The sequence below is a fragment of the Arachis ipaensis genome, chromosome B1, assembly GCF_059453495.1.
Source record: "Arachis ipaensis isolate K30076 ecotype BB chromosome B1, ASM5945349v1, whole genome shotgun sequence".
Taxonomy (NCBI): domain Eukaryota; kingdom Viridiplantae; phylum Streptophyta; class Magnoliopsida; order Fabales; family Fabaceae; genus Arachis; species Arachis ipaensis.
The window spans coordinates 11,224,960-11,241,067 of NC_142436.1; the positions used below are offsets into that span (position 1 = coordinate 11,224,960).

Below are 16,108 nucleotides of genomic sequence, written 5' to 3' on the forward strand. Positions count from 1 at the left end.
GAGGAGAGGAGAAAGGGTAGAGTGTAAACCTCGCAAAAATCGGTAAATTATTAGTTAATAAATTGAATTTTAATTAGGAAAGCTAAAAATACAAAAATAATATCAAAATAGGATAGAGCTCGTCGAAACAAAAATTTTGATACCAATTTCGAAAATTTGGCCCAAAAACAGACCGGAAAGGCCAAACCGGTTGAACCGGGACCCAAACCGGGCCCGTGGGTTCAACCGGACCCAAACACTTAAATGAGGCAGCAGCTCTTTTCTTCCTCATAAGCTGCTGCGACGCCATTACAGCAAGGGAGGGAGAGGAGATTCACAAACCCTCACCATTCCTTCCAACTACCATAACTTCCTCATCCGGGCTCCGATCGCCGCACCGTTTGCGGCCACGCGTCGGGCTCGTCGAGCTCTTCAATTCTATCCAAACAAAACAGTAAGTGAATCGGTTTTTCCTAGCCCCATTTCTGCTGGTATATGAATTTCGAGTTTAAGATTTGAGAAACTCAATTCCTTTATGATTTCTATGTTTTAGGGGTCCACTAGACTTGATTTCTTGTGGGTATTGCCCAAGGATCAGTGGGTAAAGGTAAGAGATCTCAAACCCTAATAAAATTTCTGAATTTAGGAATTTGGGTATTGAGTTGTTATGTTTGGATGTGTTAATTGTGGTTTAGGTAGTGTGTATGTGAATGTTGATTCTTGTTGGAGGCTTGTTGGTGATCAAGCTTGGTTTGGGGCTGTTTGTTTGAGTTTGGAGGGGCTGTAATTTTGAGTTGTGAGGCTGCCTTGGGTGAACTAAGTGATCGGCCAAGGTATGGTTTAAGTTTCGCACGTTTAATATTTACGGTGTTGTGAAAACTTAGGTTAGAGGAACCATAGGATAAGTTGAACTGTTAATTGCATTTAATGAGTAGTTTGTAATGTTGTTGGAGTAAATTGTTGATGAACATAGATTGGAATTTTGAGGTATTGATGTTATTAATTTCATGCTTTTGGACTTGCTTATAATGGGTTATATTGAAGTTGATATTGATGAATTATGGTTGGTGATTGTTAATAAATGGTTGTTATGTCAAGTTGATGGATTAACATGTATGAAGAATTGACTTATGTTAATGGCATTTAATTAGTATATGTTGATGGGAGGTTGATAAATATATGATGAGAATTGGTATAGGTGAAGAATTGATGTGAACAAAGGAAAAGTTATTGATGTATGAGGTAAAAGTGGATAATTTTGATGTTCTAGGTTGGTTGAGTTGATTAAAGCTTATATTGGTGATGGTTGTTGATGAATTGAGTTGATATGGTTTTACAATGCAAGTTTTAAATGGTAAGAAACTTAAGTTGGAGAAAAAGAGGTTTTGTTGAAAGTGGTTAAAACCAAATTTTGATGAACTTTAGACATCCATAATATTCTCCTCAAATTTTGGATTGGGTTGTGGTTTGTTGCAAATAAAAGATAGTTTCAAGAGCTTTTGATTGATATCAACTTTGTGGAAAACGGAATTTTGTGGAGAAAGTTATGGACGTTGCAAGTTTAGTGTTTAAATCTGAGTTCAGGGTGACCAAACCGGTTTTGAATGTTTTTAAACAAATTTTCCACTTCTAAACCTCCATTTTCTTCCTTTTAAGGCTTAAAGCATGGTTCTAGGTCCAGTAGGTAAAAGAAGCTAGGAAAATAAGATAACTTGAAGGTGAAGAAAGTTGTAAATAGTGGCTTTTATGAAGAAAATAAGGATGTTAATGAAGTTTAATGTTAAGGTTTGATACTTGATGATGTATTGATGATAATTGCCATGGCTTATGAATAATGATACCTGAGATACGAGTTTCCCTGGGTAAGAACTGTGGCTCGCCACCACGTGTTCCAGGTTGAATCTCGATACTCTGTTGACCCTACGTCGTAAGGGTGACCGGGCACGTATAAATTCCCGGGTATGGATAGCCCCCATTGAGTGATTATATGATTATTGAATGTGAACTCTATGCATAGACTCTTGGGGATGCGCGACGGGGGACAGTCTAAGGTTTTCGGACTTGTCGGGTTGGCTGGATAACCGACAGATGGGCCCCATCAGCCATAGGACAGACATGCATCATATGCATTTGTTTGTATTGATTGCTATGCATTTCCTGGGTATACCTAATTGATATATATTACCTGCTATTTGTTATACTTGCTATTTGTACTATTTGATCATTACTTGTGCGTGAACTTGTTTGGTTGCTTGTTTCTGTTGCATTCTGAATGATGAAAGGATGGAGGAAACGGAGGAAATGGTTTGGTGTTAGGTTAAGCTTGAACTTGAGTAAGTTAGGCAGATTTAGAATACCTACCCCTGTTTATGGCTTCTGTTTAGTACTTAAGTTGGATAATTGAATAACGGAGTTCTAGGATTGCCTATGGCATTCTCAGGACCGTATTTCTTATACGCGTGGCACTTTTACCATGCTGAGAACCTCCGGTTCTCATTCCATATTGTATTGTTGTTTTTCAGATGCAGGTCGAGAGGCTCCTCGCTAAGCGTCTGGATTCTGGAAAGCGAAGTAGTCCTTGGGTGTATTTTGGTTTCTATTTGTATATATGTATATATATGTGTAGCTTACTCTCCAAGTAACTTATGTATGCTGCTTCTCTTAGAGGTTGAGGGAGAGATAGGAGTTTACTTTGGTATTTTGGTATATTTTGGGGACACTCATGTATGTTTATATGTATATATGTATCCTCCGGCCAGCCTTAGCTTCGCAGGCTGAGTCAGAGGCTAGTTATGCTGTTCTTTGGCTTTTCTTTATCCCTTCGTTTATTGTTTTATCATGTTCCTATTAGGTTTCTTAGCACGCAAGTAATCCTATTCCTTGAGCGTTGCGCTTTTTTATTTTGCGATTTTTGTTTACCCGCTCTGTTTCAAGGCTCCTAGTATATTATTTCTTTCAGTATTATATGTATATCCTTACTATTAAAGGTCTGTAATACCACACTACCTCTGTTCTATGACTTAAGCATAAAACACTGTGTAGTAGGGTGTTACATAGAGGAGACGAAAAAAGGGGTTAGGGTTGGATGCTGATGAAAATGAAATTGTATTTAGGGGTTAGGGTTTATTATTAAAATTAAGGGCATTTTAGTAATTTTAAATTTTTAGTCTCCATTTTTTATTTCAAACAAAACAGGATACTGAAACATAAATCAGTCTTGTACACTTTCACACCAAACACAATACTAAATGTAACACCCTACCACACTGAGCTTTACGCTTAAGTCATAAAACAGAGGTGGTGGTGTGGTATTACGACCTCTAAAATAAAATATGTACATGTAATAGCAGAAAGATTATAATACACTAGAAGCCTTGAAGGATAGATGAAACAAAAGTCGCGAGATAAAAGCGCAATGCTTAAGAAACGAGTTAACTTGTGTGTTAAGAAAACTATAACTATTGAACATAAGATAACAAAAGTAGGAACAGAGTGCTAAAGACACAAAATAACAAGCTCCTAACTCAGCCCGCAAAGCCAAGGCTGGCCAGAGAATATTTACACATATATTCATACATATCCAAAATCCCAAACATACATAAGCAAAATCCTGTCTCTCCATAAACCCCTAAGAGGATCAAAAGAATAAGTTATGTGGAGAGAAAGCTAAGTATATATACACACATCACTGTATAACAAAATAACCCAGTGACCACTTTGCTTCAGGGATCCAGACGCCTAACGAGATGCCTCCCGACCTGCATATGAAAAATAACAACATAGTATAGGGTGAGAACCAGAGGTTCTCAGTATGGTAAAGGTGCCACACACATAATATATAAGGTCCTGGGAATGCCAGAGGCAATCCTAGAACGCCGACACTCAGATTATAGAGCTTAGAGTATTTAACAGAAGCCATAAAAGGTGGTTTACTAAAAGAATCTAAACCTAACCTAACTTAATTTTAAATCTAAGTCCCGTACTGCTATTCCTCCATACCTCCATCTCTGTTAGCGTTTCACAGACAAATAAACAGATAAAGGCAAACACAGGAGGGTTACAAATACTGCAGGTAACAAATATACATTTAGCATGGCAAATACACTTAGGCACACCCAGTTAATACATAAACAAGTAATTCAAGTAGTATGCATATGATGCATGCATGTCCTATGGCTAATGAGGCTCATCTGTCGGTTATCCAGCCAACTCGACAAGTCTGAAAACCTTAGACTATCCCTCGACGTGCATCCCCAAGAGCCTATACATAGCTTTTTCTCAAATAATCAATATTTCTCAATGGGGGTTAATATTCCCAGGAATTTATAAGTGCCTGGTCACCCTTACATCGTAGGGTCAACAGAGTATCGAGTTTTCAACCTGGTACACGTGGTGATAAGCCACGGCACTTTATCCAGGGGATCTCGTTTCTCAGATCATTTAATCATTCAAGCCAAGTTTCATACATGATCATTCATTTGATTATCAAATCAAGTATCATACATGATCATCCGTAACATTTCATAATCAATTCATCACTTTTCAACTTTACTTCACCTCCAAGTCATCCCCATTTCCTAACCTCATCTGATTATCAGGTGTAATACTACTATTCATGGCTAAAGGAATGAAAATAGAGGTTTAGAGGTTTAAACTATAGTTTAAAACATTGAAAATCATATCTGCTTAAACAGGGGCCACGCGTACTCGTGGCTCATGCGTGCGCGTGGGAGTGCGAAACTGCAACTCGCGTGCGCGTCCCTTTGTCATGTGTACGCGTGGGTGAAGGCTTCATGTCATGCGTGCGCATGGGACTAGTCGCGTACGCATCACCAAAATTCCATGCCACGCATACGCGTGGGCTTGCGTTTTAAAAAAGAAAAAACAGAATCAGTAGCAAAGCTGCAAAGCTGCAAAGTTGCAACCAAAAACCAGTTTTGAGTTCAAATCTTCTAGCACCCATAACTTTTTCGATTTAAAATATTTTTCACCCGTTCTTCGAATGGCATAAACATGGCGAACCGAATTTTCATTTCAAAATAAGTTAGAAGCAAATTGAGGGTCCGAAAGCTAAGTTATACCTCGCCGAAATTCGGCCAAAAACCAACTTTACAAAAACCTTTTAAAACTCATTTACATTCCAAAATCTCCATTCCATTCCTTGGTAAACTTTCCAAACCCAACGCCATATGCTAGTAACAAAACTCAACAAAACTTTACACTATTTATCAACCACCATTCATCAATATTATACATTTTAACAAATCCATCAAGCCTTCATTCAATATGCTTATAACCTATAATCATCAACTTACTCATATCTCATTGCTCATATCTCATTGAAATGTCAATATAATAATGATCTCTATTACATAATCAAATCACATCATAGATATCAAGTATACTAAGCATTGTACCATTTCGTACATTTCAACTTATCCTATGGTCATCTAACCTAAGTTTTCACTGGACATTATATATTAAATACAAGAAACCTAAACCATACCTTGGCCCATTCTCACGTAGCGACCAAAACAATTTACTCACAATAAACACAGCTCCAAAGCCCAACAAAATACTAATGCCCAACCTTTACCAAAAATTCCAACGTCCACAATTTCAAGCTCCAATTATTTATTCACAACCTAATACACATTTATAACACATATATACCTAATTTAATATTCAAAGTTCAAATTCAATGAAATTAAAATAGAATTATAGTTTCCTCACGCTACCCAAGCTTCACATAAGCAAGAGTGAACGTTTTTCTCAAGCTAATTGGATCCTAAAACATCAAAAAGTAAAGAAATTTAATACCCGTACCATACTTTCAAGAATTGGGGGAAAGGAGTGGCTAGGTGTATTTAATGACTTACCTATGAAATTGTTCCGGTAGAAACATAGAGCTCAACGCGGTGGACGCGTGGTGCTGAGGGATTTTTGTCGGTGAAGAATTTCACAATAAATTCTCGTTGCAAGTATAGTTCTAAACCAACAATGAATCCTCACATCAATTTAATATGGTTGTCACTAGTTCAACTCTAATAAAATAACCGAGAGTATTAATCCCGGGTCGTTCTCCTTAGGAATTACAATGAAGTGCTTTATTATTGGCTATGAAGGAATGTTTTGGGTTTTTATAATAAGGGGCAAGAAATGTAAATAGCAAAAGAAATAAGCTAAATACTAAGAAATCTCTTGGCAAGGAATGAGAATTAGAAGTCCTATCCTCGTTATCATCATCAATTGTGATAAGAATTGTCCATTGCTCCACTTAGTTAACATCTAACTATGAAGAAAAGTCAAGTGGATATAGTCAACTTGAGTCCAAAAGTCCTAGTCAAATACTAAGGAAAGACTAGCTTTAATGGCATTCTAGTCAACTAGAAACTTCCAATTATCAATCAACAAAAGAGTTTGATAACTCAAGAGTCTCCAATTACTCAACTCAAGCCAAGAGGAGAAAAAATCTACTTTAAAATCTAACCAAGCATTTTATCAAACACTTGGAAGGCATAAAAGGAAAGCATAATAAAATGACAAGAAATATAAAATCTAACACTACCAAATGTAAGGAAATAACAATAACAAAGCAATTAAACAATAAAGGAATATAAAACATGAAATTACATTAAAGGAAATTAAAATCAACAAGGTGCTCATAGATTTGAAGGTAGCAAAATAGAAGAAATTAACAAGAAGAACTAAGAGAACAAAGATGTAGCAACAAGAAATTGAAAGGAAAAGTAGATGAAAACAAGAATTAAAATCTAGATCTAAGAAGAGATTTGAATCTAATCTAACCTAATTCTAGAGAGAAGAGAGAGCTTCTCTCTCTAGAATTCTAACCCAAAACATGATGAAAACTCAAACTAACACTACTTGGTTCATCCCCCTTCAATCCTTGGGGTTCAATAGCATCAGAAATGAGTTGGATTGGGCCAAAATAAGCTAGAAATTGCTGGCCACGAGTTGCTTAAAATGGCCCACGCTGATCCTGCGATGCGTGAGCGTGGAACGACGCATACGCGTCACCAAATGTCTTGGTAACTATGGCAAATTGTATATCATTTTGAAGCCTCGGATGCTATATTTCCAACGCAACTAGAACCGCCTCATTTGGACCTCTGTAGCTCAAGTTATGATCGATTAAGTACGAAGATGTTAGGATTGACAGCTTTGCAATTCCTTCATTTCTTCATGAGTTCTCCATTTTTACATGCTTTTTTTCTTCATTTTCTCAATCCAATATTTGTCTTCTAAACCTGAAATCACTTAACAACATATCAAGGCATCGAATGAAATTAAAGTGAATTAAATTTATTAATTTTTGGGCCTAAAAAGCATGTTCTCACTCTTAAGCACAATTTAAGGAGAATTTACAAAACCATGCTATTTTAGTGAATAAATGTGGAAAAAGTTGATAAAACTCCCCTAAATTCAACACAAGATAAACCACAAAATTATGATTTATCACGTGGCCGCAAACGGTACGGCGATAGGAGCTCGGACGAAGAAGTTACGGGATTTGAAAATCACCATAAGTGTTCGGGAGGCTTTTCTTTCTCTTCTCCCCTATGAATGCTTCAGCTGCGTTTCTGCTGAAATGAGGGAGAAGAAAGGCTTGGGTTCACTTAATAGGTTGGTCCGATTGGACCGACGGTCTAATTTGGACCCGGTTCAACCGGTTCGGTCTGCTCGATTTCTTCGAAATTAGTGTCAAAATTTTGGTTTCGATGAGCTCTATCCTAATTTAATATAATATTTGCATTTCTAATCTTCTTTATTAAAACTAATTTATCGGCTAATTATTTACTAATTTAACGGGGTTTACACTAATACTTATTTATATCTCTCTGTCTCTGTCTTTTGGTCTCTGTCTCGCAAACAAACGCTACCTAAGAGATTATAAGTAGAACAAGTTCAGAGTAGTAATAATATTTTTTTAAAAAAATATATTGATTGTAAGCAAAAATAATGTCAAATAATTTTAATTTCAGAAATTATGAAAAAAATATAAAATTATTAGAAATAGAGAATGACAAGAAAAAAGAAGTGGAGTTACTAAGTTAGACATACTAAAATAATATATTTTATTTATGGGTTTAGTTAATACGTGTTATAAAGACACACAATAAGTTTATTATTAGTGAAAAATTTTATATATTTTTAATATAAAAATTTTAATTTTATAATCTTTATTAATATGTGTTTTAAGAATACAAAATAAATAAAAAAAATTTTTAATTATATTTTTTCGATTACAATATTTTATTATGAGTAATGTTATACATCTATGTTTTTTTAGGAACAGAGTTCAACTAAGTTAAACAATAAGATTTAAAATAAGAGTAAACTACCATTTGTACCCACGAAAGTTGAAAACGCTGACATATCTACCCATAGAAAAAAGAAATTACCATTTGTACCCATGAAAAATGATTTTTACAAGCAAAATTATCCAAACCCTAAAAAATTATCTAAAAACCCCAAAATACTCTTATCTTCACCACCACACCACCTCCTTCACCCAAACCCCTTTCTAACCCTAACCTTCTTCACCCAGCCACCACCCTTCTTTCCCTTTCTAATACACTCTCACCATGACTTCCCACTCAGTCCCCAAAGCTGCTCCAATGGCTCCTTGCCACACCCTCCTCTCTTTCATCCTCACAGTCACAGCAACACTTGCTGCCGCTTCCCCGGAGAAGAAGAGCACCTTCATGGTGCAAGTACACCATGAAGCCAAGCCCTCCATCTTCCCAACCCACAAGTACTGGTACGCTCCCCACTAACCGCTCCACAATCCTCATCTACTCATCACCTTACCACCACCACCACCACCACTAACCCCAAATTGTCTCTGTTTCCGTTCTTGCAACCTCCAGTGTCAGTGACCACCCCTCCTTCTCTCCTTTCCTGTCTCGTTCTTGCCGAATAGAGGACCTTCGCACCACCCCGCCCCTGCTTCGCCGCCGCTAGCAACCCTAGAGCCGCAGTGCCCTTTCTCCTCTTTTCACCGCCGACCACCCTCACCTACCGGGGCTACCTTCTCCTCATCACCGAATCAGTGCCCCGGACGGGCCACCGCACCAGTCGCCACCACCGCGGTCCCCTTTGCGAACCAAATTCGCGGTGAGCTCTCTCTCTCTCTTTCTGTCTCTTTCACCATTTTTCTTTTCTCCCAGAAAAAGTGAATCCAAATACATGAGGCTTCTGTGTTTGATTGTTCAGATTTGATCCTCTCTCCTCACTCTCTTCTCACCTTGGATCTGTGTTCCTTTTCGCCCTATTTCTATTAGCTTTCTCCATGACACCCTTTTCAATGTTTTGTTCCCTCAAACAGCTTCAGATTCAGCTGAAACCAAGATCCAATTTTGACTCTCACCCATCGTCATCCATTTCAAATTCCTCTCTGGGGTGATTTTGATTCCTCCAAAGGTGAAGGTTATGGTGATGAAGGAGTGGCAATGAGGTGGTTTGTGGCAGAGAAATGGAGGTTAGATCGGAGAGTGTTCATGTGATGCGAAGAGAGAGATGGGGGATGATGGTAGCAGTGGTAATGATAAGGGTATTTTGGGGTTTTTAGATAATTTTTTAGGGTTTGGATAATTTTTCTTGTAAAAATTATTTTTCATGGGTACAAATGGTAATTTTCTTTTTCTATGGGTATATATGTCAGCGTTTTCAATTTTCGTGGGTACAAATGGTAGTTTACTCTTAAAATAATATTAGTTATAATTAATTTTTGTTATATTAAATTAACTTAATTAAATCTAGTAGAAGTGTTCAATTAAAGCCGACTTGCATATACCCCTATAAAAATAGCTCAACTCTGTTACCTTTATATTGTCTCATCTTTCAGTCGTCCTTTACAGTCTTTTTCCTTCTTATCTCAAGGATATAATTATCGTTACCAGCTTGAGTGCAGACAAATCTTTTCAAACTACCGTTTTGTACATGACATACCAGTACTCCAATAAAGTACACTGGAGTACCTGAAACGTATTCTATAAATTAAAGGGGAGATGGATAACCTTGAGTTACTAAAGTTCATTTACCACTTTAACCAACTATTGTAGTGTCAGGCATAAAAGATATGGGTGGCAGGCAAGCTAGCCTGTCGCATCCTACCTCGACCCGTCATTTGGCAGGCTAGTCCGCCTTACCCTACCTAATGAGATGATTCCGAATTTCAACACCGTCCCATCTAACGGTGGATTGGAGGGTTGGCGGGTCTAAGTCTATCAATTCTCTCTTTTTTTAAAAAAAAATAATTCGACCATTAAATATTAAAAAATATATAATTTTATAAATATTTCAATAAACTTATAATTTCTAAATTTATAAATTTTAAAGTCTTTATAATTCTAAATATCTAACAAACATAATCATCAAGCAAGTTTTTTGAAACAACATAATAAAATTAATATTGTCCAAAATAAAATAAATATTGTCCAAGACATATAACTAATATTGTCTAAGTCTCTAATCAATCAAATATAGTCCAAATTATAACTTAAAGTAGGGGTGCATAGACCTGGCCCGGCCCGAAGGCCCGGTCCGGTCCGGAACACTTTAGGGGCTAATTTGGTGTGATTTCATCGGGTTTAGGGCCGGGTAAGGGTCTCAAAAATAGACCCGGTCATTATTTCGGGTCGGGTCCGGGCCATAGCTCGGGTCACCCGAAGTCGGCCCGGTGGCCCGGTCATCATACACAATTAATATTTTGTGTTATTAGTGATGGATCATGACTATTCTTATGTGGAATTTAAGTATTGTAAACCTTAATATTTTGTGTTATTAGTCATTATAAGACTATAAGTTAATGTTTTATATTTAGAATGCATAAGACTTTAGACTAATGCATAATATTGTGTTATTTGTATTGATTTAAATATTTGGTATTATTAGACAATATTAGTATTGATTGTGGTTTTGCTTTAGTATTGATTGTGGTTATGCTTTAGTTTTAAAGAAGGGTTGGTTCTTGTTATATTTTTCTAAGTGAATTTTACCATGTTAAATAATGGTTGGAGTCTTGGAAATTTGGATATTTTTACATGCTAGCTTACAAGAAAGTATCAACGTAATGTAATGTTAACGGCCCGGTTTTTACCCGGTATAATTGTGGCCCGAAAGTGTATTGGTTTCATCGGGTCTAAGGTCGGGTTCGAGTCTAATAAATAGACCCGGTGTATATTTCGAGTCGGGTCTGGGTCACATCAAACCCGGCTTCACCCGGCCCATGTGCACCCCTAACTTAAAGTAAAACAAACAAACATTCCAAATAAAGCACAAAAATAACGTTCCAAATTCAATTATCATTTAAAGCCAAAAGCCCGCCGGACAAGTCTGTCCTGCCCCACCGAAACCCACCAAAATTCATGGATTAAGTGGTGCAGGTTAGACGAGTTTTTTTTATTATAGCAAACTCAAATTTCTAACCTAGTTCGCCTTTTTTGGCGAGTTACGTGACCCAACTCAGCGAGTTTCGGCCCCGTTTGTCACCCGGCTCACCCCTAATGGTAGAAGAAATGCTAATTGCCTAATTTTACTAACGAGTAATGAGTCACTAACGGAAAAGAGCAAGAGACTAATGTAGTGCATGATTGTCAAACATGCAGGTTTAGTTAATCAATTCCGCTAGATAACTAACAAGAGTACCAGCTAATTAGTATATGAACTGCAAAAAAAGATCAACAAGGAAAAAAAACTTTTCGCAATACTATATCAAGAGTAATCTTAATCTCACTTTTACTCTTATTTACAGTAAACAAAAAACCACAAAGTCCTATCCCTTCACATATGTATCATTGACGTTAAAGCACCTCCTCCCCCACGTCACTTAGCTTCGCCTATTAAAGCCACGCCCAATAGCCTCAGCCATTGTGTGACGCCCAAGCCACCTTGCTGCACCGCACTGCCCTATCAACACCCCGTACGCCACCAGAGGTGCAACCACGCACCAGCAGCCACACCCTCCACTGTGTACCACGCGGGCAAGAAACATTGCACGACGCCGTCTGCCACACACGATTATACCCTTATATTGAGTTTTTTTTTTTATTTTCGGTTGGAATGTATTCAAATTTTCATGACTTTTGGATGTTATTTTGGCAAGAGTTTTGGATGTTACATTTCGTGTATGAGCATTATCTTTGCAATAGATTTCAAATGTTTGTTTTAGATAATTTTGGATGTTCGTTGTGAAATATTATTTTTTGTTTTTTAATTCACCGACATGCGTTACTTTTTCCATGTGTTTCTTAATATAAATATTTTTTTAAAAGTTATTGGATTTTTTTATATTAAGCCTTACATGTATCTCTTATGGAAGTTTCTTTTGGGAATGATTTTTAGATGGTGTTTATGTTATATTTTAGAAGTTTATTTTTGCTAGGTTTTGGATAATTCTTTTTAAATGTTTTGAAAGTTTTTTTTATGTTTTAGATTTTTTTCTTGTGTTTTGGATTTTTTTTATAGCTTTTAGATGTTCTTTTTTGCTAGGTTTTTGATGTTTCTTTTTATTTGGTTTTCGATGTTTTTTCTTGTGTTGGTTTTAGATGTTCTATTTTGCATTGGTTTTGGAAATTTCTTTTTAATAATATTGAATGTTTATTTCTTATATATTATAGATGTCTTTTTTACTTGAGTTTTTATTCCTATGTTTTGGCATTATACAAAAGATGATGAGGCCTAGAAAAGAAGGCAACTCCCAAAAGATATTTTTTTAAATGTTTTTTTATGGAGTATAATATTTTTTTGTACTTTAGGATGTCTCTTTTGCTAGATTTTTTAATGATTTTGGATCTTAATAATGAGATCGTTTATTGTGGCAAAAATTGTAGAAACAATGCGCTCCTCCTGTTACATTGCTAAAGTAATAGAGCACTTCAAAAAGATCAAGATGGCTACAAAACTAGCTGAAATAAATGCTATAAGGTTTAGATTCCTGAAGCACATTCCAAAGTGGCCCATTAAGCAAGATATCATAGTGGCTTTGGCAAAGTCATACGACTTGCGAAATGTACAATTAGTTTAATGTACTTAGTTATAATTCTCAAAATGTTTGAAGATTTTGCATTAACAATTATATTTCAACATGATTTATGAGAAAGTGAGTCTTATTTTTGTGATTAATGTTGGATTCTTATTTTGGTTGTTTTTTTTATTAAGGTTTTAGATTTTTTTTATAACAGTTTGAGATGTTTTTTTTTATAATATTATGTTTATTTTATCATAGTTTTGATTGTTCTTTTTTGCTTTAAGATCCTTTGTAAGTTGTTCTTTTTATCTTTAAAATAAGTTGTTTGAAGAGTTTGCATCAACAATTACATTTCAACGGTGTTTATGAGAAAATGGATCTTACTTTTGTGGTTGTATTGTATTCTTATTTTGGTTGTTTCTTTCATTAAGTTTTTTTTTTTTTTTTTTTTTTTTTTTTTTTTTTTTTACAGAAGAAAAACTTTCGTTCAAGAAAATAGCCGAGCGACACTTACAAATCGTAGAAAACACATAAGATTTAAAACTAAGAACGAAAATAGATAAGCTCTATGTTGAACTATGATCTGAGAGGAGGCACAAAGTTCGATTACAAAGAATCTTATATGACAGAAACAGAGACAAATTACAATCTTTATTGTTTCTAAAACTATACAGGATGTAAACCTCGCGTAATTAGTGAATAATTAGCGAATAAATTAATTATTAATTAAAAAAATTAGAAAATAGAATCTTATAGTTTAATGAGGTAGAATTAATTAAAACATGAATTTTGACACGAATTTTAAAGGTTTTGCCTTAAGATTGGGCTGAACGGGCCGAATCGGGTGAACCGGGCTCACTTTGAGCCCAAGGCCCAACCCAACCTCACATTAATGAATGGCTTCAGCCACTTTCTCCCCTGCATTTTGAGTTTCATGCCGGGAAACATTTGGGGAAGAAGGAACAAGAACAAAACCCTTGTTCTTGATTTTATTTCATCATAACTTCCAATCCGGAGCTTTGATCGCCGTATCGTTTGCGGCCAAGCGTCTACCGCATTGAGCTCTACAAAGCCCACTAACTAATTTGGTAAGGAAGCTTCAGTCTCACTCTAGTCTCTTCTTTCCCCAATTTCAAAAATTTGGTGAATTGGGTGTTGATATTTTTTGTTGTCTTGAAGTTTAGGATCAAATTAACTTGAGAAAATTAGTGGGTCTTGCTCAATTGATGCATAAGAAAGGTAAAAACCCTCAACCCCTTATGGATTGTTGAATGTGCAAGTGTTGATGTTGATTATAGAACTAAATTTGAAAATAGATTGAAATATAATGAATTGAAGTACATTTGGTGATTGAACTTGTGGATTTGGGACCTTGGAAGCTGGGAATTTGTTTTGGTACGGCTATGGTGAAGTGAAAGCTTAAGGAAACGGTAAAACTGAGGTGTTTCGGCATTAGGGAGAAATCGGCCAAGGATTGTTTTTGGTTTTTTGTATATAATATATAATGTCTTGTGAAAACTTAGGTTAGACAACCTTGGATAAGATAATTGTGTGTTTGATGCCTATTTAGTGATTTTAGTTAATGTAGTACGTGTTGGATTGATTTGGATATTTGGTATGTTGGTGAAAGGTATGAATGTGGTGTATGGTTGATGAGGTGATGGTTTTAATGAACTATAATGATGCATTGATGATTGATGTCGTAGTGAGATTAATGAACATGAATTATTATTGTTGGTATATTGAGGAATAATGTTGTATTGAATGAAATTGTTGGAGTTGGACTTGATGATTTTGTGGAATGGGATATCATCATATGAAAATGAAGTGTTGAGGTGTGGCTGGTATGTTTTGGTGCTATGTATAGTTGTGGTAGGTTGGTAGAAAATTGTGAAAAAGCTGTGAAAGTAGAGGTTTGATAATTTTTGATAAAAAAATTAATTTTTGACCAAACTTCAGCGGGTCATAACTCGGCTTCCGAACTCCCAAACCTTTTCAAACTTGTTTTGTATGAAAATTGGGTCCGTTAAATTTACACTGTTTGAAGAACGGATGAAAAATAATTTTTAACGGAAAAATTATGCGCTCAGAAGTTTGGTATGCAAAAGACAATTCTGCAACACTTAACAGCCTTTTTGGCATTTTAGGGAGGCTCGCGTACGCAGGCACATGCACGTGACGTGAGCAAACCATTCGGCCAAAGAGACTTGCGTACGCGAGCAAAGGTTCGCGTACACGAGTTGGGAAAATAACACTTCCGGGTAAGCGAAACATGGTTCGCGTACTCGGGGCCCTATTTTTCAGCAATTTGAGTTTTGTGATTTTAAACATGATTTTGAACTTTTAAACCTCTAATTTTAGTCTTTATGACCCTAAAACTTAATCTCATTCATAGTGAAGGGGTTGAACCTTGAAGGGGTGGTGATTTGGAAGTGACGTGAGTTGTAAAGTAATGAGTCATGATTGAGAAGTGCGGAGTTGTTGAGTATATGATGAATACTGGCTATAATGAATAAAAGTAATTGAACTTGATGATGATTAATTGAAAATGAATGAATATGGTAAATGAGTCATGAATGAGGATGTTTGATAATGAGTATGCTATGTTTTCTCTCTGGTTGTAAGGGTGATAGGGCACCGATTCCTTCTAATAGTGACAGGGCACATATTCCATCTAATGGTGAGAGGGCACATATTCTCTCTAATGGTCAGCCGATGTACTAAGATTTTTGTGCGCAATAGAGAGACGATGTCCGGGTTAGCTACCAGTATGTCGAGTTTGGCTGCAGAACCGACAGATGAGCTCATTAGCCATAGGGTAGACATGCATCATATACATTTGTGTATTTTGCTTGCTTGTGCATTATTTGGGTTTGCCTTTGTGAATCATTATGCTTATCTGCCATACTTGCTACCTACAATAACTGGACTCTACTTGTGTATGTCTTTGTTTGTATTGTTTGTCTGTGCACCGTACCGGAGTTTTGGAGGGTTGGAGAAAGGCGATAATTGAGGGATTAAGATTAGAATTGAGTTAGAATCTAGATGCCTCAGAAGACTTACCCTAATTAATGGTTTAATTAATATTTTAAGTTTCAAATATGAGTGTCAAAGTTCTAGGATTGCCTCTAGATTTTC

The 16,108-nt window shown here is 36.1% G+C and overlaps 1 long non-coding RNA gene across 1 annotated transcript; it reads left to right on the forward strand.

Moving 5' to 3' along the window:
• Positions 1-286: 286 nt before the first annotated feature.
• LOC107624873 (uncharacterized) lies at positions 287-2,751 on the forward strand. Its single transcript, XR_015902669.1, has 4 exons — positions 287-433; positions 533-586; positions 675-812; positions 2,502-2,751. It is a non-coding gene; the product is annotated as an uncharacterized LOC107624873 (long non-coding RNA).
• The last annotated feature ends 13,357 nt before the right edge of the window (positions 2,752-16,108 follow it).